Source organism: Peromyscus maniculatus, chromosome 2 (assembly GCF_049852395.1).
Source record: "Peromyscus maniculatus bairdii isolate BWxNUB_F1_BW_parent chromosome 2, HU_Pman_BW_mat_3.1, whole genome shotgun sequence".
In the NCBI taxonomy this organism is placed as follows: Eukaryota; Metazoa; Chordata; class Mammalia; order Rodentia; family Cricetidae; genus Peromyscus; species Peromyscus maniculatus.
In genome coordinates, this window is record NC_134853.1 from 21,547,394 (window position 1) to 21,560,998 (window position 13,605).

At 38.8% G+C, this 13,605-nt stretch overlaps 1 protein-coding gene across 4 annotated transcripts in view; it reads right to left on the reverse strand.

The window, feature by feature from the left end:
• Positions 1 to 13,605, reverse strand: part of LOC121820822 (uncharacterized) — a 187,000-nt gene that overhangs the window by 147,981 nt on the left and 25,414 nt on the right. The gene's annotated exons all lie outside the window — the stretch shown is intronic.

The following is a 13,605-nucleotide window of genomic DNA, read 5'->3' on the forward strand; positions in this document are numbered from 1 at the left end:
AAGGTATTCTAGCTACCCAATGAATTCATAAGAATGTTTTTCTAAAATTGTTAAAAATTTTTCAAGTATTGAATTGAAATTTTTGGAAGACCACTCTCACTCTTTTTACAATTTTCCTGGGATCCAATAAATAGAAGGAGGTTGTTGAAATACAATTATAGTATTTGTTGTCCTATTAACACATTGAGTTAAATAGAAGTTATTATATATTATGAAATAAAAATGACTATACTGGATTACTAGGCTTTCTATAAATAACATATAAGAAGCAACAATGCAAGCTTGTGTGTATTAGGATTCATTGTTCATCGTATCAAAAGTAAAATTTGCAGTGTTTTCTCATACTGTTCCTCTCAGAAAGGGTAATGAATCACGTTTTAATTATTAATGTTCACAGGAAGTATGACATGTTCCCCTGTATTGTAACCTAGGTGAGGAAACAGTGAAGCCTTACAGTTAAGAAAGGCTAAAAGTATGTTGGTTTCTATACCATAATTTATTAGACCATGAAATTTTTGGTGGAGACCACCCAAGGCCCCATGATAGATTATATGAAGTATTCAGTGTAGATGTAACCAACCGTCTTATTAAATAAGAAACACAGAAACAATGTAAAAGAGAAAGCCGAGAAGTCAGAGCTCAGAGCTAAAATCTCACCCTTCCTCCTGCTGTCCCAGCTTCGCGAAAAGAGAGCTACTTCCTGTCCGTTCGTATTTTTAAAGTATGTTGTTCTGCCTTCTCATTGGTTGTAAACCCAAACACATGACTGCCTCGTCACTGTCTGAATGTACAGCCCCCTAGGTCTTAAAGGCATATGTCTCCAATGCTGGCTGTATCCCTGAACACACAGAGATCTTATGGGATTAAAGGCGTGTGCCGCCACCGCCACACTCTTGCTATGGCTCTAATAGCTCTGACCCTGAACACACAGATATCTATGGGATTAAAGGCGTGTGCCACCACCGCCACACTCTTGCTATGGCTCTAATAGCTCTGACCCCCAGACAACTTTATTTATTAACATACAATCAAATTAATATTTCAGTACAAATCAGAATAATATTTCAATACAATTAGATTACCACCACATTTCCCCTTTTCTATTTTAATAAAAAGAAAAAAAGCAAAAGGTTATGACTAACAAAAGAAAAACTATATACAAAAGTACAATAACTATATACAATATATACAAGTAATAAATACCTAAACAGGTATTTGACAAATCAGAGAAAATATTTCAATACAATTAGATTACCACCACAATTCAGTTTACATTTAACCCAATGAAGATATAATGATGAGGCTGCTCCTTGTTCTCCAATTGGACAGGGCAGCAAGTGAGGCACTTCTCTAATACTGGTAATGTGTTTTGAGATGCCTGTTTTAGTAACTCTGCTTCCACTAATGGTTACAGGTAAAACTTTTATTTTCCCATTTTTTCAGTTGCCCAATGAAAAGCCATACCATTATTAATTCCAAGGCATCCTGGTGTATTACTTGTTATTCATGGGCATACATGTAAGTGTATCAGAAGCCTTATTGTAATAAGCGTAGTAAAAAAAAAATGCCTTTTAGACATATAAAAAAAATAGCTTAGTCTGAAACCCTACTACACCCAAGGCTGCAACAGATAAGCAGAACTCTGTGATATCACTCAATGAAGATTACCAGAAACAGTACTAGAACCCCATTATTCCAACTGGACAGTACATAAGCAGAGACCAAGAGCAATGCTCTGCTATGCACATCTATAGAGATATCACCTTGATTTTCCCTGTAGCTGGTCAGACTTGCTCAGAATCCTGACCCTTGAATCAGAGACTTCTGTTAGAGACTGGACCTGACCTTCTCCTAAGATTTGTCACATAGCTGAGCAACCTTGGGGACATAGGCTTAGGATGACAGTTGTAAATATAGAGTGTGAACCTTCTCTGATGACCATTAGCACAGTAAAGTATAACTTTGTTAAACTAACTATGCTTATCTACCTTCTTGCTGGTGGCACGAGCTGTATGAGGATACTAGCTGAACATGAGCCTTGCAAGCAAGTCAGTATGCACCATCACTCCATGGTTTCTTCTGTACTTTCCGGGCCCTAAGTGAGATTTCCTACCACAACTTCTTCTTTCAGCAGAGGAACTGTGAACTGGAACTGTAAGGTGAAATATACCATTTTCCCCTAAATGTTCTTTCAGTCATGGTATTTGCCACACATCAGAATAAAATTGGGGACCTTGTTGACTCACGGAATCCCAAGCTATGTGAACAAAGACAGATCTTCAAATAGTTTTGCTCTACCTTTGGGATTGATATTGAGTTGTAGAAGCCTTAAGGAATTGATTAAGCTATCTTGCCCAGCCCAGAAAACAAATTTTCACAAAAATGTTGAGATTATTTCAGCACTTCAGTGACCCTGTTGAACTTCCTCATGAAACCACAGCTGAGAACTTCTGGTCTTATGCTCTTCCCATCCCCTTTCCCCTTAGAAAAAAACTAGATGAGCAAAGGTAATTGGTTCTGTGCTACCTTGAGCATCATTCTGAGACATGGGACAACTTAAAGCCACAGTATTCTTATTCTAGTCACTACAGAGTGTGTTTCCCATAAATAAACAAAAATTTTCTCAAAGAATTGGGATATAAAGATGCCTTTTCTTTGTGTGACAGTGCCATAGAGTTCTTGGACAATCTTAGCAAGTGAGTCAATGGTGGTAATGCAAGGTTGCAATGTAGATAGAACCTCAGCAGCTGCTCCTTCTTTACCTGAAGGAATTCTTCAGGCTGCAACATTCTGTCAACAGCTCAGATGAGTAGCAGCTCTGTGAGGCTACTCCAGAGTGCCTGAGGCCCCTTCTCTCTGAAGGTCACTAAGCTGAGTGAGGACCTGGTCATGGCTTCTGCTCTACCAGTATGGCAAGGATGATACCTTCTCAGCCCATGGGGAAGGAACCAATGCCTGGAGCTCAATTCACATCTATGCCTCTGTCCTGAGAGTCGCTGTGAACAATAACACACTACCAAATGCCCTATCTTCCCTGTTGTGGTTGCCACTGCCACAGGGTCCTCAGGAAGTCCACATTTCCAGTAGATCAGAGGTTGGAGGACACCTTTGAAGGACGTGAGTCACCATCCCCTTTTCAAAGCTTCTCACTCTTTGTTAGACCACTGAGAGTCAAAGGTTGTAAACAGTAAGAAGGGAATCTAGGCCAGGGGTAGAAAGCCTAAGTTTTAATCTCTGTCACCCCATTTTAGGATCACAAATGCCTTTTCACTTTGTGGCTGTTTCCTTCTCCCTTTCTGGAGCTCAGTCAATAGCTGGCCCAGATTTATTATGATTTATGCACAACAATTTCTTAAGAAATTAATTGCCCAGGAAATTCAAGGAAGTTCAATTGCACCATGGGAAAAATCTAGTAGTGGTTGGTGAAGCTCAATTCCCTTCCTGACAGCTGAGTACTCTCTGGAAAAGAGCTGGTGACTTACTCCTCTGAGTGGTATCCTTTGTTCTTGCTGTTGGAAGTGAGTGATATGTAAGTGTGATTAGGGGAAGAGGTATAAGCAGTAATAGTAATAGGCTTGTTCTGACTGAGCTGAGGAGAGAAGCCAGCCTTCTAGATAAGCAAAAGGGCACAGTGCAGAGGAAGGATGCCATATATGGTGTCTGTTGTAGCTAGAATTCTAACTTGTCACATAGATTGCTATTAACAGCATGTGCAGTATCTATTATTCCTGCTTTTCTAGAGAGAAAACAGTGGTTGCAATGCTTAAGATACACAGGAAAGAGGGCTTGCCAGGAGTTTTGATCTATTGTCTTTCGCTTTACTAACACATTCAGAGCCTGGAAATATTGTGTGTGTTGTATCGGCCCTGCCTTTATTTTAAGTGAATTAATAAACAACAAAATCAATAAAAACACATGTATAAGGAAAGACAATGAAGAGAGCTGAGAAAGACAACAAAAAAAATTCTTAGCAACTTGTAGACCATATTTCAAAGAGATCAGTTATTGTGGCTGATTTAAAAAAAAACATAAACAAATGAAGTAATTTTATAAAGTGTCCTTGGTGGCATCTCTCATGCTCATGGGTCATCTAAACCAAATTTTCTCTAGCTGGAGGAAACTGACACACAGAAAGGCTAAACTGCCAGCCACACATCAGGGAATTGCAGCATGGGAGCCCCTGGCTGTCCCCTTCCTTTGGAATTGTCGCTTTTGCACTCTGTTCCTCAAATCTACTTCCCTTCCCTATAAATGTGGTTACTGGGGCTCCTGGGCAAAGCCGGTAGTCTCCTTAGCTAGCCCTATGAAGTTGCTCATAAACGGCTGTCACATGCAAGTTGGAGGTTAAAGACCACATCAGAATGACTTCCATTCTGATTGCTTGTATATATTTTTAAAGGAAGAAGTTTGTCAAAGATCAGTTTCCACAGGCCTTTCTGTGAAAGCACAGAAGTTAGAGGTCAGCCTAGAACTAAAGACACCAGTGGACAGATTGCCACTTATTATGTCCACCTACCACCTGGCAGGTAAAGTGCCTCTTTGGTTTGACCTTTAAGGTGTCTCTCCTGATCTCTAAGGAAGGGTACACTATAAGGTTGAGATTCATCTTTAGGGCTGTAATTCCAAATCCATTTCCCCACATTTCAAAAATTTTAGGGTCAGGAAATCCATAGAAAAAAATAATTTCCAATGAAGTTGACCTTGTTTTATGTAATAGAAGAAATTATGGTAACACTTGATATGGCAAGACACTATGTTGAGCAATTTCTGGATAGGGTAATATGCTGTCTGAGTCAAATGGGTGTCTGTGTGTTTTTGTAATATAGTGACTTGAGAAACACAGGGTTGAGCTCAGAAGGAAGAAGGACTGTAGGCTGGAAGCTTTTCTATACAGAAGGACTTGCAAATGAATATCCTGAATGTCTTTTGCCCATAAGGAAGCTTGTATTAGGGATAGTAGATTCCAGATCTCTGAGGACCTTCAGTACAGAGTAAAAGCAGACCACTTTGAACTATAATAAAAAGTGGACATGACCCTAAGACACACACACTGACCACACAGAATTTAGTCACACTGTGAGACCCTCTGACAATCTCACTCTTCTACTGGTATGTGTTCTAAGTTGTTCCAGGATCTTTCTCTGGCACAAACAATATCTGCTCATTGCTATTTCTATACTAAAGCCAACAGAATCTAAATATTTCCTTTTAAGAAGCAGTATCCAGAAGTCTGTCCCCAGCATTGTTGGGGAACTTTTCTTTGGTGCATCCTATCCTCTTCTGTTCCCTTATTTCTGGAACACAGATGGAGCCAGGATCTGCAGTGAGTGCTCACTGTGCACAGAGAACTGTCAAGAAAGGCACGGAGATTACCCTGAACACCCTGAGCCTCCATGAACATCACCCTGGGTATTCCTCCACAAAAAGAAATCATCCACGCTTACAAGGCCATCAGGTTCTGTGGTGGTAATCTAATTGTACTGAATTATTATTTTGATTGTATGTTAATAAATAAAGTTGTCTGGGGGTCAGAGCTATTAGAGCCATAGCAAGAGTGTGGTGGTGGTGGCACACGCCTTTAATCCCATAGATATCTGTGTGTTCAGGGTCAGAGCTATTAGAGCCATAGCAAGAGTGTGGCGGTGGTGGCACATGCCTTTAATCCCATAAGATCTCTGTGTGTTCAGGGATATAGCCAGCTTTGGAGACATATGCCTTTAAGACCTAGGGGGCTGTACATTCAGACAGTGACGAGGCAGTCATGTGTTTGGGTTTACAACCAATGAGAAGGCAGAACAACATACTATAAAAAAACGAACCGACAGGAAGTAGGTCTCTCTTTTCGCGAAGCTGGGACAGCAGGAGGAAGGGTGAGATTTTAGCTCTGAGCTCTGACCTCTCGGCTTTCTCTTTTACATTGTTTCTGTGTTTCTTATTTAATAAGACGGTTGGATACATCAATAAGGTTCTCTGACTTGTTTCTTGAGGACCAGTGCTCCTTGTGTTCATAAATGCCTGTGATTTGATAACTAGGCAATGTGTGGGGTTCAGAGGGCAGGTTTGCTGTGTTGATCAGAGTTTTTTAAAGTTGCTAAAGTCAAAACTAAACACACCACAAATTAAATATGTGGTCTTCATTTAGGGCTATCAATAAAATGACTGAGAAAATATTAAAGGAACTAGAAATACTGAGTCGTAACTGTGCTGTAGCTATTTCATCACTTGGTGTCACTGTTCATTCCCAAAAAACCCTGTATCATATTTCTCCAGCTTGGTTTGAAGCCATTCTCTTAATTGATTTAGTTGAGTTTTCAAGAGACCTGAGATTAGAACAACTAGAGATATATTGCATTGCTTTATGGTTAAAAATCATTTCACCTATTCTCTATGTCTTATGAAAGAACATTAAATGAAAAATAGCTGCTGCTGCTGCTGCTGTACTGTTATCAATCAAAACATTCCTCTGAATTTCATATTTAATTTTCAATGTTTCATAGTTGCTTTCAGGTTTTCACTATCTCACGGAGGTAACCAACGCAGCTTAATAGTATCCAACCAGTTCAACTGTCCTTGTATGCACTGTACTACTTTAAAAAGCCTTATTTACTAAAAAGTACACACCTGCCCTTCATCTGAAAACTTCTTCCAAATTAAGGAGCAAGAGCCTTTAATGGGGATTATCTTGAAAATTCCTGCCTGATTCACTATTGGACTTATATCTGAATCTACCTAGTGCTGTTTTTCCTCTACAACCACAGACTTTGCATTTCTTTTTATCTCACTTGTTGCTCATGTTCACTGTAGACCTGAATGATTGATCAGCAGTAACCATCCAATAGAATCAATATTCTGTCTAAGAAATCAGACAATTGCTTTTGAATTCTGCCTCACTCAATTTTGCAGGACCTGTGCAGAATAAAAAACATTTTGGGTCTACGGCCATACCACCCTGAATGCGCCCGATCTCCTCTGATCTCAGAAAAAACATTTTGGGCCAAATATCACATAAATGACTGCTAGCTTAATTTTTCTTGGAGACTATTTCCCAATGAGATCTTATGATCTTGACCTCAACTATATGGATTAATATTGGCCCTCCCATTTTCTAGGTCCTACAGCAATAGCCATTTAAGCCCCATGTACACTTTCCATCCTTTTGTTATCAAAACTCTTGATATATTTAACATTCTTCTACAAGACAATATTTCCAGGCTATTTGTTGTAATAAAATGACTTTTGTGGTACCATTTTTCATTCTAATTTGCTTCTTTGTTGCTGTGATTCAATTCTCTAACGAAAAGCAACTCAGGTAATGGACGGGTTTATTTGCTTGATACCCTCAGGTCAAAGTCCATCACTATGGGAACTTTGGATATAAACTTGTTAGTAACTGAAGGCAAAACCTCATGGAAACATGATTTCCTGGTTTCCTCTTGCTTTGTCATTGTCTCATGCTCAGCTAGCTCTTATCCAGCAAAGCACAACTTTCTTAGTGATATTGCCACCCTCAGTGGAAGTGTTGCTTGCTCTGCAAGTAGAGTCTCGCTGTCTCTGATCCTGAGGGCAGAGTGTTGACAGATGCAGAATCAACAGCACAGATTCTGGGAGATTTGCAAGCAATCTCATTTACTAAACAAAGGGGTGAGGTATTTATGTGTGTACTTTTTGGCAGGCTTTGCTTCCAGCTGGTGTGGCATGTCTAGTTTGGATCTGGGCTGCATGTCATCAGATTTTGGTCTGGAGCTTATGGGTCAGGTTTCTCCTGGCCAGAGTGTCCTCTACACATGTCACAGCTCTTTGTTTCCTTAAGGCGTGGCCCAGTGCTTTTGGCCTTATTTGCCTCAGTGGAAGAAACTTCCCCCACCAATTATTAATCTCACAGTCATTGCAACCAATCAGTATGATATGATGAATACCCTGTCATCATAGAGCCTTCATCCAGTAACCAATGGAAGCAGATGCAGAGATCCACAGCCAAGCACCAGGCCGAGTTCCAGGGGTCCAGTACAAGAGAGAGAAGAGAGATTCTATGAGCAAAGGGCATCAAGATCATGATGGGGAAACATACCAAACCAAAGTAGTTAGAACTCATGAACTGTGGACCAATAGCTGTAGAGCCTCCATAGGACTGGACTAGGCCTTCTACACAGGCAAGCCAGTTGTGTAGCTTGATCTGCTTACAGGGTCCACTGCCAGTGGAATCAGTATTCATTCCTGGTGCATGCGTGAGCTTTTTGGAGTCCACTGCCTATGGTGGGAGACCTCGCACTGCCTTAATGCAAGAGGAGGAGCTTGGACCTGCCTCAAATGAGTGTGTCAGGTTCTGCTGTCTCCTCATGGTAGGCCTTACCTTGGAGGAGGTAGGGATGGGGGGTGGCTTTGAGAGGAAAGGCTGGGGGTTGAGAAGAGGGAGGGGAGGAGGTTCTCTGGTTGGAATGTAAAACAAATAGAAATTTTCTGAATAAAAAAAGAAAAAATAAGAAAAACTTAAAGAAATGTCCAACACTGTTAGCCCTTAGGGAAATACAAATCAAAACAACTCTTGAGATTTGATCTCACACCGATCAGACTAGCTAAGAGCAACAACACAAGTGACAGCTCATGCTGGTGAGAATTTGGAGTAACTCTACCATTGTTGGTGGGAGTAGACTTTTACAACCACTATGAAAATCAATATGGCAGTTACTCAGAATCAATCTACCTCAAGACCCAGCTATACCACTCTTGGACATACACCCAAAGGATGCTCAGTCATACCACAAAAACACTTGGTTAACTATTTTCATAGCAGTTCTATTTATAATAGCCACAACCTGGAAAAACCTAGACATCCCTCAAACAAGGAATGGATGCAGAAAATGTGGTATATTTACACAATGGAGTATTAATTGGCTGTTAAAAATAAGGACTTCATGACATTTATAGGCAAATGGATACAACTAGACTACAATCATTTTGAGTGAGTTAACCTAATCCAGAAATAGAAAGACAAATGTAGTATGTATTCACTAATACATAGTTATTAGCTATTAGGTAAATGTTAATCAAACTTCAGTGAACAAACACAGAAAGGTTCAGTATAGAGGAGAGCTATAGGAGTGAATTATGGATTCTAGAAAGGGTAACTATAATAGATTCTGTGGGTGGGCTTGGTAGTGAATGAATGAGAGCAGGAACAAGAGGGATCAGGTGTGTATATGGAGAAAAAGTGCAGAGACAGGCACATGGAATTAGGGGGGGGGCAATTAAGAGTTAATGTGGAAACCTAGTGCACTGGTAAATTCCAGGAATCGGTGAGGGTGACCCTAGTGAGGACTACTAGTAATGGTGGTACCTGGTTTTGTAAAATGAAGTTGTTGGCTGATTTCTAAAGATTCCTAAATGATCCAGACTAAGGCTAGGAGAGGCTGCTCTCTGAAAAATGACAGCATGGACTCAATTCCCAAGATAACTTCCACACAGCTCACTGAATATCAAGAGGTTGCACAGGTGCAGCCTTGGAGCTTTCATGCCTATGTTCTAGTCTCCTTGACACGAGATACACTAGAGATTACAGAAAAAGCAATCTGGACACCAACCCAGCTACCAAACCCACCAATTATACTGTCTTGCCTGCAAGACATGTAAAAACATGGTGAAATAAAAGATGTGAGAGGGCCCAACCAATGGTTGGTTTAACTTTAGGCCTACACCATGGGAGGAGACCCATGCCTTACATTACATGGATGACCACAAATTCACAGAGACTCAAATAGCAATTATGAGGATTACATGGGTCTGCACCAGGCACTCTGCATATATAACTGCTAGCTTAGTGTTTTATGGGAATCCTAACAGAGGTAGCAGGTATCATTTTGAATTTTTCTTGCACTTGAGACTCTTTTCCTGCTATGGCCTTGCCTTTTACCCTCAATGTGGAGGTTTTGCTTTGTTTTGGATTTTACTGTATCTTGTTTGGTCATGTTTGTATATTCTCTCTTGGAGGTCTGTTTTTTTTTCCAAAGAGGAAACAAAAGAGGGGAAGTAGATCTGGGGAAGAAGGGGGGTGAACAGGTGATAGGAGTGGAGGAAGGAGAAACTCTGATTAGAATGCATTGTGTGAGAGAATAATCTATTTTCAATTAATAAAGAACTAAATGTTTTCTAACTGAAAATGCAAACAAGGAAGGAATCAATCATGAAAAAAGAGAAGTAACGTAGTGAAGAAAGGGACAGAAACACAGTTCTTGTTCTGTGTGTGTAGATGGTGACCATGACATAGGAGCTTATTTCAAGCTCATTATTAGGCCTTGTCCAGATCTGCGAAATAAGAATTTTTATTGTCAGCAATGTGAAAGATACACCATGCAGGAAACAGAGATCATTATCTTGTGTTATCTTTTACTACTCTGGATTATAGAATCAGAGGTTATTGCTCATTTAAATCTAAAAAAAAAAAACTCTTGATTTTCATTAAGCAATCTAATGTGTGAATAAATATTTAAAATATATGAATACATATAAAATGTTATGAAGTAATGCTATATAAATTATATCATACACTAAACATATAAAGACTGATATATTAAAATGTTAAATATTTAAGCACATTCTCCAATCTAAAAATGAATGTGCTACCATTTAAGAAAGGTTATTTGATAAGAAAATAAACAGATGAGTTACTTGTCTAAGCATATTACATATTTGTTAGACTATAATTTATTGTCATTATTTAATTTAAAACAAGTCAGTCTGTTTCTTAACCTCACTTTTACTTTTTCATGTAGTATGAATCACTAGCAGATAGCTCTCATTCCATTAAAATAAAGCAAAATTTTGCATTTTTACAAATTTCTAAAATAGTTCAATTGCATCTCATCTCTATAACAACTCTTGCTACAAAAAGCTTGATGTTTAATAGTTCTTCACCTAACTAAATAAATGTTGGGAAAACCCTCTGAAGAAGATTGCTTTCAAGATTCTGTCTTCTTGCTGCCCTTAATTTCCATTTGCCACCTGTAGTATAGACAAGATGTCTGGAGCTCACATCACCTTGACAACTGAGAGTGCATTAAAGATGAAAATCAGAAAATCAGGTGGGACTAAGAAGTGAGGTAACATAGCACAAGTTGTTATTATATGCAGTTTCATGACCAATAAAGCACTGATTGCGAGTCCTTTATAAGTGTACAATCCTTTAGCCATTGCTATTGTCTTTATTTATTTAGCACTTTGTCTTCTTGAAGCCCCAAGCTTATCATCAACAAATGAAACTTCAGATTATTTTCAGCCAGGCGGTGGTGGCACACGCCTTTAATCCCAGCACTTGGGAAGCAGAAGCAGGCGGATCTCTGTGAGTTGGAGGCCAGCCTGTTCTACAGAGCAAGATCCAGGAAAGGCACAAAGCTACACAGAGAAACCCTGTCTCGAAACCCCCCCCCCCAAAAAAAAAATTAGGTTATTTTTATATTTTGACTGCCATCGATAAAATAGCTTTGAGCATAAAAATTCTGATACTTGTTAATATTAATTTTAATTGTATAGAAAATATATTGAGAAGAATGCTGGGATCCATAGCAATTCTGTCATTTTATGAGAACTCTGTATACTGTAAACACACATCACCACATGAAAAAAGAATGCCTGAAGAACATGGTTTTCTGTTTTGTTTTAGTAACTGGGCTGCCTGGGTGTCAGTAATGTGTCCAAATGCATCAGAATACATACACTAAATATGTGTGATTTTATATCAACTATTACAAAGAAACATGATTTTAGCTAATTTTAGTTGATATCTGTAGAAAATTCCAAACTACTATTATCAAAATTTACTTTGCATGCTACTATATAATCACATGTCATACTCATATTCGTTGATAAATTCTGGAGCATGTTTCACTTTCATTCTTTTTGCTATCTCAATTAAGTTATACTTAGTAGGATATCTTTTATAACATAACAATGCATTCTGTGTCATGAAACTACTGTAGCCCACTTTCTATGTCTATTTGTTCATTGTTTCAAAACAGTTTCATTGTCAGTTACTGTAGTTTGCTAAAAAAATGATTATATAGAATAATATCTTTGCCATTTTATAATTTTGCAAAGAACACTATTATATTGTCAACAACAACAAAAAGATGTTGGGTATGTTCAATTTAGAACATAAAGTTTATACAATACACAGAAATTCCCAATAACTCATAACAAGAAAGCCAATTCCAAAGCTATGTTCCATGTGGATAAACTCAGAATTCTCAATAGGATTAAGAAAAAAAAATGGTACACATGTTGACATGTGACTTTTATACCTAACACAAATCTACAAGAATCAAGAATGTGTGAGAGAATAAGGAGATAGAGAGAAAAAGCCAAAACCAAAAGCACAAAAATATAGTCAAGCTTTCATCAAAAGACTTAAGGAAACTAAACCAAGAAAAATTTACAAAAAAAAAAGGAACTTGATCAATACTTATGATTTTATGTGTATAGAAACTAAATAAACATATACTTCACAACTCCCACAATAGTAACTTAAAGTGATGCCTAAACTGCTATATTTTTTTTATCTTCCAGCTACTACTGATTCCTCTTCCAAATAGAGAGGTTGAACTCTCTCTGGAAATTGAAGTGGATCAAAAAGGTTGGCTATAACCATGCATCCCTTTATTCCCCATTGTGGTTTTAGGCAAAAACTAAACTAACTGATGTCAAAACAACAAAACAAATTTGATGAATAATGTGTGCTTCCTGACATATATATCAATGCACAAAATGTGGAATCTGGCCTATCCACCTGCCCAACCCCATAAACACCAAAGATACCTTCACAGCTCAGAAATTCCATTTGTCCCCTGGAATTTAATTTCCCCGAATCATGCCATTGTGGCTGGTGATAGAGGAAAGTTAAAGTATTCTAAACAAATATTTCTGAATGATGACCCCCATTACCTTCTTTCTACCAGTTTCTAACCTATTTGTAAAGCTTATAATGTAAAACTGAACGTGGAATGCAATGTTGAGAATTTCTACACACAAGACCTTCAGTTTTTCAATCTGTCTTCCTGCTGCACACCAAAGGCAATGCCTAATGTGTACACACAGGAGAGTGATACTTTAAACAACATATCTTTTATGGACAGGTTTGCATAGCCTCCCTGTCCCTAGGGAATGCACACACAGGAAGGCTTCAAGTTCAAGGACCACTTGCCAAGTCAACACAAGGACCAACAAAACTAGACTGTCTCATGGGCCTTTAACTCCAGGATATCTGACAGGGCAGCAAACATGCTTATCCTGCCCAGAATGCCATGTACTCCCCAGTCACCATATCATGGTTTATGGTGACCCTCATGGCTCCCTAAAGCAACACCAGAGAAGAACTCTAGAAAAACAAACAAACAAACAAAAACACAAATATACCTCCCACTGGTCCTCTTTATTGCTAAGCTTGCCCATAGTCCCTCAATAGCTAGTATCACCCTGCTGGGTCTCAGGACAATAGCAGCTTCTCTACTAGATGAGCAGAAATCTAATGATTGAGTCAGTATAAGCTTTCCCAGCTTGGCCCTTCCATTCTAGGTGATTAAATTTCTATTTTGTAGAAAGTCTTCCAGTTTGTCAGAG